Here is a 16,307-nt window from a genome sequence, read left to right on the forward strand (position 1 = left end):
GGATATAAAATAAACCCACATAAATCCTCGGCATTCTTATACATTACGAATAAAGCCCAACAGCAAGAGATAGAAAGGGAAATTCCATTCAAAGTTACTGTAGACACTCTAAAATATTTGGGAGTCTATCTGCCAAAACAAACCCAGGGCTTATATGAACATAATTATGAAACACTTTTCATGCAAATAAAGTCAGATCTAAATAAATGGAAAAATATCAGTTCCTTATGGCTACACTAAGCTAACATAATAAAAATGACTATTTTATCAAAATTAATTTATCTATTCAGTGCCACACCAATCAAACTACCAAAAAATATTTTACAGAGCTGGATAAGATAATAACAAAATTCATCTGGAAGAACAAGAGGTCTAGAATATCTAAGGTATTAATGAAAAGAAATGCTAGGGAAGATGCCCTAGCCATACCAGATAACAAACTGTACTGTAAAGCAGCAGTCATCAAAACTACCTGGTACTGGCTAAGAAACAGTGTGGTGAATCAGTGGAATAGGATAGGTACACAAGATGCAGCAGTTGATGACTATAACAATCTACCCTTTGATAAACCCAAAGAATCCAGCTTCTGGGCTAAGAATTCACTACTTCACAAAAACTGCTGGGAAAATTGGAAAATGGTAGGGAAGAAACAGGGCATAGGCCAATATCTTACACCATATACCAAAATAAAGTCAAAGTACATTCATGATTTAGCAATAAAGGCTGATACTATAGGCAATTTGGGAAAGCAAGGAATAGTTTACATATCAGATTTATGGAAAAGTGAAGAATTCATGACACAACAAGAGATAGACAGCATTACAAAATGCAACATGGATAATTTTGATTATCTTAAACTGAAATGTTTTTGTATAAAAAAAGCCAATGTGAAAAAGATTGGGAATTTATATTTTCTAAGCAACTATGTAAGTGTACAGATGTGGACTGCTATAAAATATTGCTTTCAGTTGCCTGTCTTTCTTTTTGAGTCACAATGAGTAGTTATTGATATTTTCGATATACTCTAAAATGTGTATTAGTTTTACCTTGCCTTTGATAACTTGTGTTTCAATTTTCTTAAGAAATGAACCCTAGAAATCCTCAGAATCATGTCATCTCTAGCATGATCCTTATCTGTGAATACCTGGTCTAGTCGAACTTTTTTATTCCTGTTTCTTTTTCTTTGCTTTTATTTAATACTTTATTCTTCCCAGTTTCATGTGAAAACAATTTGTAACATTTGTTTTTAAAACTTTGAGTTCCAAATTCTGTCCCTTCCTCCCTCCCCAAATGCCACATTGAGAAAGAAAGCAATTTGATATAGGTTATACATGTGTAGACATGCAAAACATATTTGTAATAGTAGTGTTGTAAAAAGAAAACTGACCAAAAAACTCAATGAAAATAAAGTTAAAAAAGTTTGCTTCAATCCATACTTAGACACCATCAGTTCTTTCTCTGGGGATGCATAGCATTTTTTCATCATAAGTGCTTCAGTGTTGTCTTGGTTCATTTTATGGCTGAGAACAGCTAAGTCATTCACAGTTGATCATTTTAAAATATTGCTGCTACTGTGTACACAGTACATTTCATTTTGCATCGGCCCATGCAAGTCTTTCCAGGTTTTTCTGAGAGCATTCTGCTCATCATTTCTTATAGCACAATAGTATTCCATCATAATCACATACCACAACCTGTTTAGTCATTCCCCAAATGATGAGTTTCCCCTCAATTTCTAAATCTTTGCCCCCAGAAAAGAGCTGCTATCAATATTTTTGTACCTACATGTCCTTTTCCTTTTTTATCTCTTTTGGGGTACAGACCTAGGAGTGGTATTGCTAGATCAAGCAGTCTGCATCATTTTATAGCCCTTTGGGCATAGTTACAAATTGCTCTGTGGAATGGAGGAATGAGTTCACAACTCCACCAACAATGCATTAATTTCTCATTTTTCCCCACATCCCCTCCAACATTTGTCATTCACTTTTTCTGTCATATTGGACAATCCAATAGGTATGACATAGTACCTCAGAATTGTTTTAATTTGCATTTCTCCAATCAATAGTGATTTAGAGTATTTATTAATATGGCTATAGAAAGCTTTGATTATTTCATCTGAAAACTGATCATATCTTTGATCATTAATCAATTGGGAGAATCTTTGTTGAGCAAACAATCCATTTCATGCCTTACTTCATATTAATGAATGCCATTTAACAGAATTATTTCTATGGTTGCATTTGTCAAGCAATTTTCTATTATCTTACTATACATATGAAGGATTCCATATTAGATGTGCTATTTTGTTTGACAAAATCAATTCTTTAATCATTTTTGGGGTAATCAACAAACAATACACTGAGCAGCAGGATTTCACATGCCTGGAAACTTGCATTCAATTTTGTGATTCTAAAGATGTTGTGAGCTATAGAAATTTTTTAAAAAAAAACTGTACCTTTTCCCAATATTTTCCACCATGGATTGCATCAACATCTATGAAAACTATTCTTGTAAAAGTTTTAGAAAGATAAGTAAGCATATGGGTTGGTAATTATGATAACCTCTACATTGTTGCTCATTTTATTTTCATTCTTGTTGTATCTTCTCCCTAAGGTATTTTATAATGTGATCTCTAAAAGATTTCAAGATGGTATGGCCTCTAGCCTGGATTTCTGAAGTATATACTTTAGCCTAGCTAATCTTCCCAATTTAATCTATGCATGTCATTTCCTTTTCCCCCACTTTCAGGAACTACGGTTTTAAGAGTCCAAATGTGGTGGTTCATTTGTTATTGATGATAATGAAAGCTTGCCATGAAACAGTGACAAACGTGTTCTGTGCTATGTCTATTTGCTATCTTCCTGGAAATTGTATCTATGATTGTTCTTGGAATGATATGGCTCCTTTGGGTCTTGCATCAAGCTTTCTTTAAATTTATTTTATCTTCTCCCCTTTTTGGCTCTTCGGCAACATTCCGTGTAATCTTCAAATATGGTTGTAGTTTGCATACTGTGGAAGGATGGTCTTGGGCTTTCAGATTACTCTGCTGTTGCAACAATTTGGCTAGCAGCTGCTGTGGGGGTGAAAAACCAACACAAGCCCAACAACAAGGACACTGCAAGCTCAGGTTCTTTTGATCTGCTTTACTAAGGAAAGCAATGTTAAGGGGTTAACAATCTTACTTTAATCCAACATACAGATATCATTCCCTCAGCTCAGGGGGAAAAGCCAGCACCCTGAGCTTCAGAGCAAATACAAAGAGAGCAAATAAACATGAATCAACAGACAGATTTCTGTCTGACAAAATCACAATATGCAGTTACCAGAGAAGCATCAACATCAAAGCCAGGGAGCTCATAACAACGGCTGACCTAGAGTCATGCACCACTCCTGCTGCAGCTCAGAGCCCCAAAAGTGAAAGCCAAGTTCTGGCTTTATATATCTTGTTCAGGGTCCAAGGTGAGTCACACATGCAACTCACCCATGTGACCTAAAATTGTCACAAAAATGTGACTTAAACCCACATGGTCTAAAAGCCTCTGATGTCACAAACATGTCACTCAAACCCATGTAAACTAGGCTTTCCCTTGAGGTCAGGAGGTCATCAAGGACTCCTAATTTAATAAAGGAAACAAATGCTAAACTCTTCAAGAGTACTTGGTTGAATGAGTGCTAAGAGCCCATCTTGATTCCCAATACGTCTGCTTACCAAGAAAAGCAAGTATTTTATTTTTGTCAAAGTTTCTGTGCTCTTATGCTTTTTTCATTGTGGCAATTGCTTTATACTGGTTCAATATTTGTAGGAAATGATGAGATTCAAAGGGAATATATTTACCTTTGTCTTTTTCAGTTTTGAGAAATACTTGTTCTCTAGAATAGGTCAGATAGAACATATTTCAATCATTTGTGATGTCTTTCAATCTTTAGTTTTTTGTTCTAATTTGTTTGTGATTTGGACTTTTGCTCTAATATTCTAACTGTATGTAGCCAATTGATGCTGATATGACTCCCACATTAGAAATATGTGATTTCTTGTATTTTACAATACTTCAATTAATGAAGAATATGTAATTTTCACCATGGATATTTTCTCTATTTATACAGATTGTAAACCATCTTTATTTTAAATCTGAGGATTTAGTGAAGCCAAAAAATGTATTTCCTTGCAGTTAAACTGAAGACAAACCTTCTTCACTTGGACTTGGTTTTATAAAATGATCATACAGTCTACCAACAGGTAGGTATTTAAAGGTCTTTATCAGCTTGGTAGAATCTGCCAGATATGAAACTCACGTGGTCCATCTTTTGAGATCCCATGGTGACTGGGAAAAAGTCAATATTTATGTGGTTCTGTTCTTCCAATAACATTTTGATTTGCTAGTTATTGGAGAAAGATTTCTGTTGTGGAGTGTCCACAGTTGTTAGTATTTTTATGGGGAATTTTAACATATTCTAGTCCCTTTTCAATCACTACAGTATTGTCACTGTAGAAGCAGAGTAAGGCCAAAATGAAGTGAGGATCAAGTCAATTTTTTTATCTATTTGATTCACGTGCTGATACAGCCAAAGAATCAATCAATTAGTAGACAGCCAACTAGTGAGGAGGTGTCCCACTGTTAGTTGAGTTATTCTGAAAGAGAAAACTAAGTCTATTATGAAGACTGTACTAGAAAACTGTTCAGCATGGAATTCCATTATTTATATTAAAAGAAAAATTGGTTAATAAGTATAATAGGATAGTGGGCAAATTTGAAGAATAATAAAATAAAGAGAATAATAATGTAATTGCACATGTCTAAGTATGAATTTGAAAAGTAGGTATTAACTTGGATGTGATTATTCACATAAAACATTCTCTTTTAGTTTAAAAAATTAAATAAGAAAAATATTAACTATTCAATTAAATATTTGGTGACTAATCATTAATCATGAGACAATAGAGGACAGAAAATCTGGGAACTCAAAGTTTTAAGAATCTACCAAATAAAGAGACTATTTGCCTTCAAAAATACTCTTACCAATTCAAAAAGTTTATTACTAATTAAAATATTAATTCACTCAAATGTTTCATGATTAATCATTAATCATGAGACAACTAACAATACTGAAGTCAATGTGGTAGGAGTCTGCCAATTAAAAATCAATCAGAATTAAGATAATTCAACGCTAACATAATGTCAGTAGAAAATTCATTCAATTTGCAAAAAATAGACTTTACCTGTACTTTTCAGGAAAATAATTATTATTACACAAAGGAATTATATCTGTGATGAAAAATATGAACTGAATCACTGTATCTCAAGGAAGACAATGAAAATTTACCTTTTAATCATGTATTTGAGAATCAAAATTTTGGACACAGAAGGAACTTTGCTAATTACCAACTCAATGTCTCTCATTTTATAATTAAGGAAACTGAAGCCTAGAAGACTTAAAGGATTTGCCTAAGATCACAAGGTTGTTAAATGGCAGATCTTGGATTATACCTAGTTCCTAAATTAGTGCCCTTTCCACTTTACCATATTATTTATCTAAAGGTTACTTTTTGTTCCGTAACTTATTTGTAGTATACATGATGAAGAAAAGTCCTTTGGACTTAAGTTCCACTAATTTGGGTGTCTGAGTATCATTCAGGGGGAGCAATTCTCTGGACAACAGTTCTATGAAGGCAATTTCTCTACTCAAAGAGTTGATATGTTACTAAGTAGATACCTATGTTGGGAAAGAGTATCTGAAGGATGCCAGATTTTAAAAGTAGACCTAGGACCACCAGATAAGCAGAGATAGAAAATTAAGCAACAGGGCTATGGTCAGAATGGGAGATAAGAGAATTATCTGGAGCACTACGGCATCCCCTACCAGGGGTCCCTACAGATGATCTCAGAGCCAAGTGAAAGGCCTCACAGAACTTCAGCTTCTTGCCATTTAGTCATATGAAAAAATGATCTAAATCACTATTTATTAGAGAAATGCAAATTAAAAGAACTCTGAGGAGCCACATCATACCTATCAGATTGACCAACATGACAAAACAGGAAAATGATAAATTTTAGAGAAGATGTGGGAAAATGGGAATAATAATGCATTGTTGGTGGAGTTGTGAATTGATCCAACCATTCTAGAGAGCAACTTGGAGCTATGAGCAAAGGGCTATAAAACTGTGCATACCCTTTGATCCAGCAATACCACTTTTAGGTCTATATCCTAAAGAGATCATAAAAATGTGAAAAGGACCCACATGTACAAAAATATTTATAGCAGCTTTTTCATGTTGGCCAAGAATTAGAGATTGAGGGGATGCTCATCATTTGGGGAATGGCTAAACAAGTTGTGGTATGTGAATGTAATATAACATTATTGTTCCATAAGAAATGATGACCAAATAAGAGACTTCAGAAAAAGCTGGAAAGACAGTGCTCATCCCTCCAGATCAGGTTCAAAGATTGAGGAAGACAGAGAAAGATGGCTGTCTTTGAAGATCAATGATTTATAAATGCAGAGCTAAGAATTAAGGGATTTTAGAAAGGCTGGAACACCTACAACTTTGCCAAATTGTATCTACTGGTTGGAAAACAAGAATGAAAGTAACATCTATCACAGTCAGGATTATACCAACCTATTCTGAATCTAAAATCAAATACATGTAGAAAAACATATAGATCCAAGGAGCAGAAACTACAGAAACTAACAAAGAACAAGCCCTGGTTACTTTAAATGTAAGTCAAGGGTGAGAATTCACTAGCAATACTTCAGTAAACTTTTATATCTCTTCATTTAAATTTGATATAGGGAGCGGGAGCCAAGATGGCAGCTGCAAAGCAGGGAGTCACTTAAGTTTTCCCCCAAATCCCTCCAAACACCTATAAAAATGGCTTTGAACAAATTCTAGAGCTGCAGAACACATGAAATAGCAGAGGGAAGCAGGTTTCCAGCCCAGGACAGCCTGGATGGTCACTTGGAAGGGTCTATCACAAGGTACTAGGAGTGAAGCAGAGCACAGCCCAGCATGGGCCACACCAGGACAGAGCAGGTACTGAGGAGATCAAGTGGGCTGGCCTGAGAGCCATAAATCACTAAGCTCATGCAGTTACTAGACTTCTCAACCCACAAATGCCAAAGACCATGAAGCAGGTTAGTGGGAAAACTGCTGGATCGGGGTGACAGAAGTGCCAGTCCAGCCCCTGCCCTGGTGGGGCAGAGGTGAAGCTGCAGGCACAGCAGTGGCAGCAGCAGGAAGCTCCTGCTACTGCTTCCAGAGCTCCAGCTGTGGTTGCTTCAGACCCCAGGCCCAACTGGTGGGAGGAATCAAGTGGTGAATCAGAGAGGGAGTGCAGAGAGCTCTGTGCTGGCACAGAGGCAGGGTTCTCTTGCTTTGCCCTGCATGGATCTGGGTCATGGTCCTGGTTGGTGATTCTTGGGGGAGGAGGAGAGCTGGTGTGGCAGAGGTTGATGGGACTGTGGAGTAGAAGTAAATTTGAAAACAGCAGCACAGCCCTTAAAGCTTGGGACAAAGTACTCTCTACTCTATGAGCAGTCATACGCTGACAAAAAACTCAAGGGTCAAGTAGTTGGCTGGGAACATGAACAGGCAGTGAAAAAAAGGATGCATACTATTGAATCTTTTTTTTGGTGACAAAGAAGATCAAAACATACAGCCAGAAAAAGACAACAAGGTCAAAGAGCCTACATCGAAAGCCTCGAAGAAAAATATGAATTCACCTCAGGCCAGAGAAGAGCTAAAAAAGGATTTGGAAAAGCAGGTTAAGAGAAGTAGAGGAAAAATTGAGGAGACAAATGAGACTGATGCAAGAAAACCATGGAAAACAAGTCAATGACTTGCTAAAGGAGACCCAAAAAATACTGAAGAAAACACCACCTTAAAAAAATAGACTAACCCAAATGGCAAAAGAGCTCCAAAAAGCCAATGAGGAGAAGAATGCCTTGAAAAGCAGAATTAGTCAAATGGAAAAAGAGATCCAAAAGACCACTGAAGAAAATACCACCCTAAAATTTAGATTGGAGTAAGTGGAAGCTAGTGATTTTACGAGAAATCAAGATATTATAAAGCAGAACCAAAGGAATGATAAAATGGAAGACAATGTGAAATATCTCACTGGAAAAACCACTGATCTGGAGAATACATCCAGGAGAGATAATTTAAAAATTATTGGACTAACTAAAAGCCATGATCAAAAAAAGAGCCTAGACATCATCTTTCAAGAAATTATCAAGGAAAACTACCCTGATATTCTAGAACCATAGGGTAAAATAGAAATTGAAAAGAATCCATTGATCACCTCTTGAAAAAGATTCCAAAAAGAAAACTCCTAGGAATATTGTCACCAAATTCCAGATCTCCCAGGTCAAGGAGAAAATATTGAAAGCAGCCAGAAAGAAACAACTTGAGTATTGTGGAAACAATCAGGATAACACAAGATCTAGCAGCTTCTACATTAAGGGATCGAAGGGCTTAGAATATGATATTCTAGAGGTCAAAAGAGCTAGGATTAAAACCAAGACTCACCTACCCAGCAAAACTGAGTATAATGCTTCAAGGCAAAATATGGATTTTCAATAAAATAGAGGACTTTAAAGATTTCTCAATGAAAAGACCAGAGCTAAATAGAAAATCTGACTTTCAAATACAAGAATCAAGAGAATCATGAAAAGGTAAATAGGAAAGAGAAATCATAAGGGACTTACTAAAGTTAAACTGTTCTGTTTATACTCTTACATGGAAAGATGATGCCTGTAATTCATGAAACCTTTCTCGGTGTTAGGGTAGTTGAAGGGAATATACATATATATAGATATAAGGTACAGGGTGATTTGAATATGAAGGGATTATATCTAAAAAAGTAAAATAAAATTAAGGGGTGAAAAAGAAATATATTGAGAGAGGGAGAAAGGGAGAGATAGAATGGGGCAAATCATCTCACATAAAAGTGGCAAGAAAAAGCAGTTCTGTTGGAAGGGAAGCAGGGACAGGTGAGGGGGAATGAGGAAATCTTGCTCTCATCGGATCTGACTTGAGGAGGGAGTAACATACACACTCAATTGGGTATCTTACCCCATAGGAAAGTAGGGGGAAGAGGATAAGAAAGGAGGGATGATAGAAGGGAGGGCAGACAGGGGGAGGAGGTAAGCAAAAACAAACACTTTCGAAAAGGGACAGAGTCAAAGGAGAAAATTTAATAAAGGGGAACAGGATAGGATGGAGCGAAATATAGGTAACCTTTCGAAACATGAGTATTGTGGAAGTGTTTCACATAATGATACATATTTGACCTGTGTTGAATTGCTTGTCTTCTTAGGGAGGGTGGTTGGGGAGAGAAGAGGAGAGAGAATTTGGAACTCAAAGTTCTAAAAGTGGATGCTCAAAAAAAAGTTATTTTTGCATGCAACTGGGAAATAAGTCATATAGGCAATCGGGTGCAGAAATCTATCTTGCCCTACAAGAAAGTAAGGGGAAAGGGGATCGGGGAGACAGAAGGGAGGGCTGACTGAGGAATGGGGTAATCAAAATATATGCCATTTTGGAATGTGGGGGAGGGTAGAAATGGGGAGAAAATTTGTAATTCAAAATCTTGTGGAAGTCAATGTTGAAAACTAAAAATATTAAATACTAAAATGTGAAAATTTAAAAAAATAAATTTGATATAAAATTTCTTCTTTGTATTACCCAGTGGGGTTAATAAAATCTTTTCCAAAACATAAAAGAAGTGATGTATGCCATTTTGTGGAATCCAGGAAAGAAGGCCACTCTTGTGAGCTAAGTATGGTCCAGAAGTGACTCTCTCCAGATATGAAAGTTGTTATGTATTATAGACACATAGGAGATACCATCAAGTTAATTCCCAGGTAGAAGGGGATGTGATGGGTATAGCAGGGAAGACAGTGAGACTGTGGAGTCACAAAACTTTAGTTCCTTGTTTTGCTTTGGAGTGAACTTGGATGATGACTTCCCTTTTAAAAAAATTATTTTGGTGGCCAATTTTACCTTAAATAAATCTAACATGGTATACATACAATTATATGTTTTGTGTGTGTTAAAATTAGAAAAGATGGAATATGAGTCACTTCCCTCCAAAATGATCCCTTCTCCCCCATTAAAATGCGGTTTAATATTTTACCTATTCTCATCATTAAATCTAAAAATGTTGCACATTCATTCTGAAAGTACTTAGTAATGTCAAGGATAATTATCAAGCAATCTGTAAAAGCCTGTAATTGCTTTGTGCTGACATGGCAGTTGTAATGTAATTGCTTGTGGAGGATGAATATGAGAGCACCCATAGAAATGAAATCATAGTTGTTTTTAAGGTAAGAAGAAGAAAGAGATGAAGGCTATTTGTTCAATGCCACAATGAATCCCCTTTTCTAAGTGAGGCAAGAAAGATTGGTATAGACAAGATGAAAAATGGAGGGCAGAATAAAGCAGAGAGGTTAGGAAAAGAACAGAAAATCTTATATGACCTCAGCATCATCAAGCACTTTTGAATTTCAAGGGCTTATTAGCTCTTTCCTTGGAAGATATAGGAAGAGGATGAAGAAAAAAAGATTTTCTGTTTTTTTTTTTCAAACATGTACAGATAGAGCCTAAAAATACGCTTTTCACAGATGCTTTAGAAAAACAAAAGCAATGATACATGACCAAAACACTGGATTTGTTACATAGTCTTGGAGTTCCCAAATAGGCTCTGAGGGCTGGACCTGATCTGAGTTTGGTGTGGGGGGGGGCAGTTATTTCTAGCTCAATTAAGTCACACTCGTGTCTGACTTAATCACTTTTCTTATGTCACCAAAATATTATAAAGGAAATGACCAGGGATCAGAACCAAGGACTCAGAAGATCAGTACTCTTTTCTTCTACTGAAGGGATAAAAATAGAGATTAGACACATGAGTTTAGAACTCTGAGTAAGGAAACTTACTCTGCTACGATGTGGTCAGAGCTCTCTTCAATGCTGAGGTCCAGCTTGCATTTCCCAGATGTTAGTGCTTTCCCTCACTATACACATGCATACACACACATATGTATATGTATATGTGTATATATATATATATATATATTTACATACATACATATATGTATATATACATAACTATATATATGTATATCTGTATATGTGAATGAATTACATATATCTAGTACATATTTTAGACTATATATATTCTATATAGTATATTGTATGTGTTGTCTGCATATATTGAATATATTTTCAATATATACATATGCATGCTTATATACATATATATTTTTGTATATTTTTATTTTATTTTTATCTGTATAGATTTTGTAAACTTTGTATATGTGTAATATTTTTATCTGTGTAGACTTTGTGTTCTTCAAGTAGAACTTCATTTTTTTGAAGGTAAGTACTGTTACTTTTGGATATGTATGTACCCACAACCTGCCCTAATGACTTTCACATTGAATTGTTGCTTGTTGATTTGAATTAAAAAGGCAGAGCCAGAACTAAAGCCTAAATCTCTTTGCTCTTACTCAGTCAAGGATATTTTTTACTAACTTATCCATATTTAAGTATACAGAAGACTCAAAAAAGATATTAAGAAAGTACTCACATCTTCCCTGAAGGCAGAAAAGATTGAAATAGTAACTGCAGCATGTCAGGTTGAGGTTAAGAATGAGTGATGATGTCCTAATAGCTTGAATGGTTATTAGCTAGAAAAGAAGAGAAAGGAAGCATTTGAACCTTTGATGGAGGCCTCTAAAAACAGGGTAGATGTAAATCAGGGTTGATTCAAAAAGGTGGGACAACATTCAATAAGTTCTCCACTCTTTTCCACTCTGTCACTAAGTATAAATGTTTCATTAGTAGGTCTGAATATTTTCTAAGGGCGTATTTTTATTAGTCCTTCAATACTGCAGTGTTATTTTCATTGATGAAGTTGTTTCCACCTTTTCCCTCAAAGCAGCCATTGATTTAACAAAATGGAGTAAAGTCACCAAAGACTTTTGCTTTGTCTCAAGTGTAAAACAATAAGGATATAAAGATAACTATGACACAGGGCCTATGAGACAGCATGAAGAAGTGGATAGACATTCCAGAAGTCCGACCTTTAATCCCTGGCTCTGATATTCATCAATTAAAATAGTCTGAGTGACTATTAATCCAAGTTTTCTTATCTATAAAATGGTGATACTAATATCTGTAGAACCTATCCCACAATGTGACTATGAGGTTTAAATGTGTAATGAATAAAAAGCACTTTGCAAATATTAAAAGCCACATATACATATCAATAATTTCATTCCTAATGACCTTATAATCAAATGTGTGAGAAATAAGAATGCAGACTATAACATAATATGGAAGAATGTAAGCAAAGTGTAAAAAGGAGATTTGGGAAGAGCTCCATGAGAACTTTGAGGAGTAAGAAATTATTTTCACCTTAGGGCCGGACAAATGAGAAGGTTTCACAGAGAGGAGATATCATGATGAAACTAAAAGGATAAGGGAAGACTATAAGAGGCAAAGACAGGGAAGGAATGTCTCTTCCAGGCATGGTGGATGGAATAAGCAAAGTTAGAGAGAAAGGAGTTACCATATAGTCAAATAAACAGAAATTCTTCCCAACAACTGCAAAGAAACTCACGCAGCACCAGGGGGATGGAGTTACATATGGTGGCAAAGATCTCAGAGGAAGCACACACTCAAAGTTGGGTTCTGAGCAGGAAAGTTTTATATCCTAAAATTGACCTTGATTGAAAACAGGTAATTGACGTAAAATGTGAAGAAAGAATATTCCTAATCAAACCCAACTATGCTGGGGAAATTACTGGGGTCATTTACTGATACCAGATTCAGATGGGGACAGTTTCCTTATAAGGAACAGAAATTGGGTATTGAGTTTGCCTATCTGAAATAATAGAAATGGAGTAGGTCACAAGAAGTTGTAGTTTGCCTGAAGTCTTATGCAATGAGAAACTGCTATCATCGAATGCTTGACACAAGGATAGAAAGGAGCGAACAGTGTAAAAAGTCCAAATCATCTGTTTTTGTCTGCATGTTTTATAAGCATTAGGACCACATAGACTAGGTGACTATATTGAAGTCCTATCATTATAACTACATGAAACAATATATTTCAAAAATCATAATCATCACAGTTTCTATGCAGGGAGACTATAGCTAAGGCTAATATAGGAGTGACTGTAAAATAGATAAAGTTAGTATTCCTTTATCTTCTATTTCTCCTTTCTTTTTGGCACTTAATATCCTCATGCTATCACCCTGCTAACATCCTTATGACTTCATATCTATGAGCACCTTCACTGGAGTTCTTTAAGCAAATGATGACAGATAACCAGAACTGTTCTAGTAGGGATCAATATTCATACGTTCAGTTTTGACTAAATTGTTTCTTAAGTCCTTTTGCAATTGAGATCTGTTCTGCTTCAGAGAAAATAGAAACAGTGCTTCTTCTGTGGGACATGGGGGATGTTGAAAGTAAAGAAGGTAAGAGAGAGTTCCCAGTTCATGTCAGAAAACTTAATTTTTCCTTTTTTTTTTACTAAATCAAGCAGGGATTCATTTTTATTTCAGTCAGACACCCCTGGTATATAGTAATAAATTTTTTGAAGTATAGGTATAGGATGGTCACAGAACTCATAAGTGATTTATAAAGCTGAATCTACTATGTCCATTCTGACCAGAAATGAGAATGAGTTCAAACACCTAGTAACTTATTTCAGTTGGTTTATCTCTCTAGAATGGTTAAATGTCTTTTTTTAATATATTTAGTTTTCAGCATTGATTTTCACAAGAGTTTGAATTACAAATTTTCTCCCCATTTCTACCCTCCCCCCCACTCCAAGATGGCATATATTCTGGTTGCCCTGTTCCCCAGTCAGCCCTCCCTTCTGTCACCCCACTCCCCTCCCATCCCGTTTTCCCTTCCTTTCTTGTAGGGCAAGATAAATTTCTACACCCCATTGTCTGTGTATCTTATTTTCTAGTTACATGCAAAAACTTTTTTTCTTGTTTTTGAGCATCTGTTTTTAAAACTTTGAGTTCCAAATTCTCTTCCCTCTTCCCTTTCCACCCACCCTCCCTAAGAAGTCAAGCAATTCAACATAGGCCACATGTGTATCATTATGTATAACCTTTCTACAATACTCAGGTTGTGAAAAACTAACTATATTTTGCTCCTTCCTAACCTATCCCTCTTTATTGAATTTTCTCCCTTGACCCTGTCCCCTTTTGAAAGTGTTTGTTTTTGATTACCTCCACCCCCATCTGCCCTCCCTTCTATCATCCCCCCCACCTTTTTTATCTTCTTCCTTCTTCTTTCCTGTGGGGTAAGATACCCAATTGAGTATGTATGGCATTCCCTCCTCAGGTCAAATCTGATGAGAGCAAGATTCACTCATTCCCCCCTCACCTGCCTTCTCTTCTCTTCCTACAGAACTGCTTTTTCTTGCCACTTTTATGCGAGATAATTTACCCCATTCTATCTCTCCCTATCTCCCTCTCTCAATATATTCCTCTTTCATCCCTTAATTTGATTTTATTTCTTTTAGATAACTTCCCTTCATCTTCAACTCACTCTGTGCCCACCTCTCTCTCTCTCTCTCTCTCTCTCTCTCTCTCTCTCTCTCTCTCTCTATATATATATATATATATATATATATATATATATATATATATGTATATATATATATATAAATACACACATATATATATATACACAAACACACATACATATATACATAATACACATTCACTTATATATATACATATATATATATATGCATATTCCCTTCAGCTATCCTAATACTCAGGTCTCATGAATCATACACATCATCTTTCCATGTTGGAATGTAAACAAAACAGTTCAACTTTAGTAAGTCCCTTGCAATTTCTTTTTCTTGTTCTTTTTCTTGATTACCTTTTCATGCTTCTCTTGATTCTTGTGTTTGAATATCAAATTTTCTATTCAGCTCTGGCCTTTTCACTGAGAAAGCTTGAAAGTCCTCTATTTTATTGAAAATCCATATTTTGCCTTGGAGCATGATACTCAGTTTTGCTGGGTAGGTGATTTTTGGTTTTAATCCTAGCTCCATTGACCTCTGGAATTTTGTGTTCCAAGCCCTTCAATCTCTTAATGTAGAAGCTGCCGGATCTTGGATTATTCTGATTATGTTTCCATAATACTCAAATTGTTTCTTTCTGGCTGCTTGCAATATTTTCTCCTTGATCTGGGAGCTCTGGAATTTGGTGACAATATTCCTAGGAGATTTCTTTTTGGGATCTATTTGAGGAGGAGATCGATGGATTCTTTCAATTTCTATTTTGCCCTGTGGCTCTAGAATATCAGGGCAGTTCTCCCTGATAATTTCTTGAAAGATGATATCTAGGCTCTTTTTTGATCATGGCTTTCAGGTAGTCCAATAATTTTTAAATTATCTCTCCTGGATCTATTTTCCAGGTCAGTGGTTTTTCCAATGAGATATTTCACATTGTCTTCCATTTTTTCATTCCTTTGGTTCTGTTTTATAATATCTTGAGTTCTCATCAAGTAACTAGCTTCCACTTGCTCCAGTCTAATTTTTAAGGTAGTATTTTCTTCAGTGGTCTTTTTGGACCTCCTTTTCCATTTGGCTAATTCTGCCTGTCAAAGCATCCTTCTCCTCATTGGCTTTTTGGAGCTCTTTTGTCATTTGAGTTAGTCTATTTTTTAAGGTGTTGTTTTCTTCAGTATATTTTTCAGTATTTTTTTGGGTCTCCTTTAGCAAGTCATTGACTTGTTTTTCATGGTTTTCTTGCATCCTTCTCATTTGTCTTCCCAATTTTTCCTCTACTTCTCTAACTTGCTTTTCCAAATCCTTTTTGAGCTCTTCCATGGCCAGGTACCAGTTCATGTTTTTCTTGGAGGCTTTTGTTGTAGGCTCTATGACTTAGTTAACTTCTTCTGTCTGTATGTTTTGGTCTTCTTTGTCACTAAAGAAAGAATGCAAAGTCTGAGACTGAATCGCGGTGCGTTTTCGCTGCCTGGCCATATTCCTAGCCAACTAACTTGACCCTTGAATTTTTCAGTGGGGTATGACTGCTTGTAGAGTTTAGAGAACTATGTTCCAAGCTTGAGGGGATATGCCAGGTCTACCACACCAGCACTCCTCCTTCCCCAGGAACCCCCATCCTGGACTGGGCTTAGATCTTCATCAGGCTCTTTGCTCCTGCTCTGATCTGCCACTTAATTCCTCCCACCAGGTGGGCCTGGGGCCGGAAGCAACAGCAGCTGTAGTTCTGTAGCTGCCCCACCTTTGCTGCCCCTGGGGCG

This window comes from Trichosurus vulpecula, chromosome 1, assembly GCF_011100635.1.
Source record: "Trichosurus vulpecula isolate mTriVul1 chromosome 1, mTriVul1.pri, whole genome shotgun sequence".
Taxonomy (NCBI): Eukaryota; Metazoa; Chordata; class Mammalia; order Diprotodontia; family Phalangeridae; genus Trichosurus; species Trichosurus vulpecula.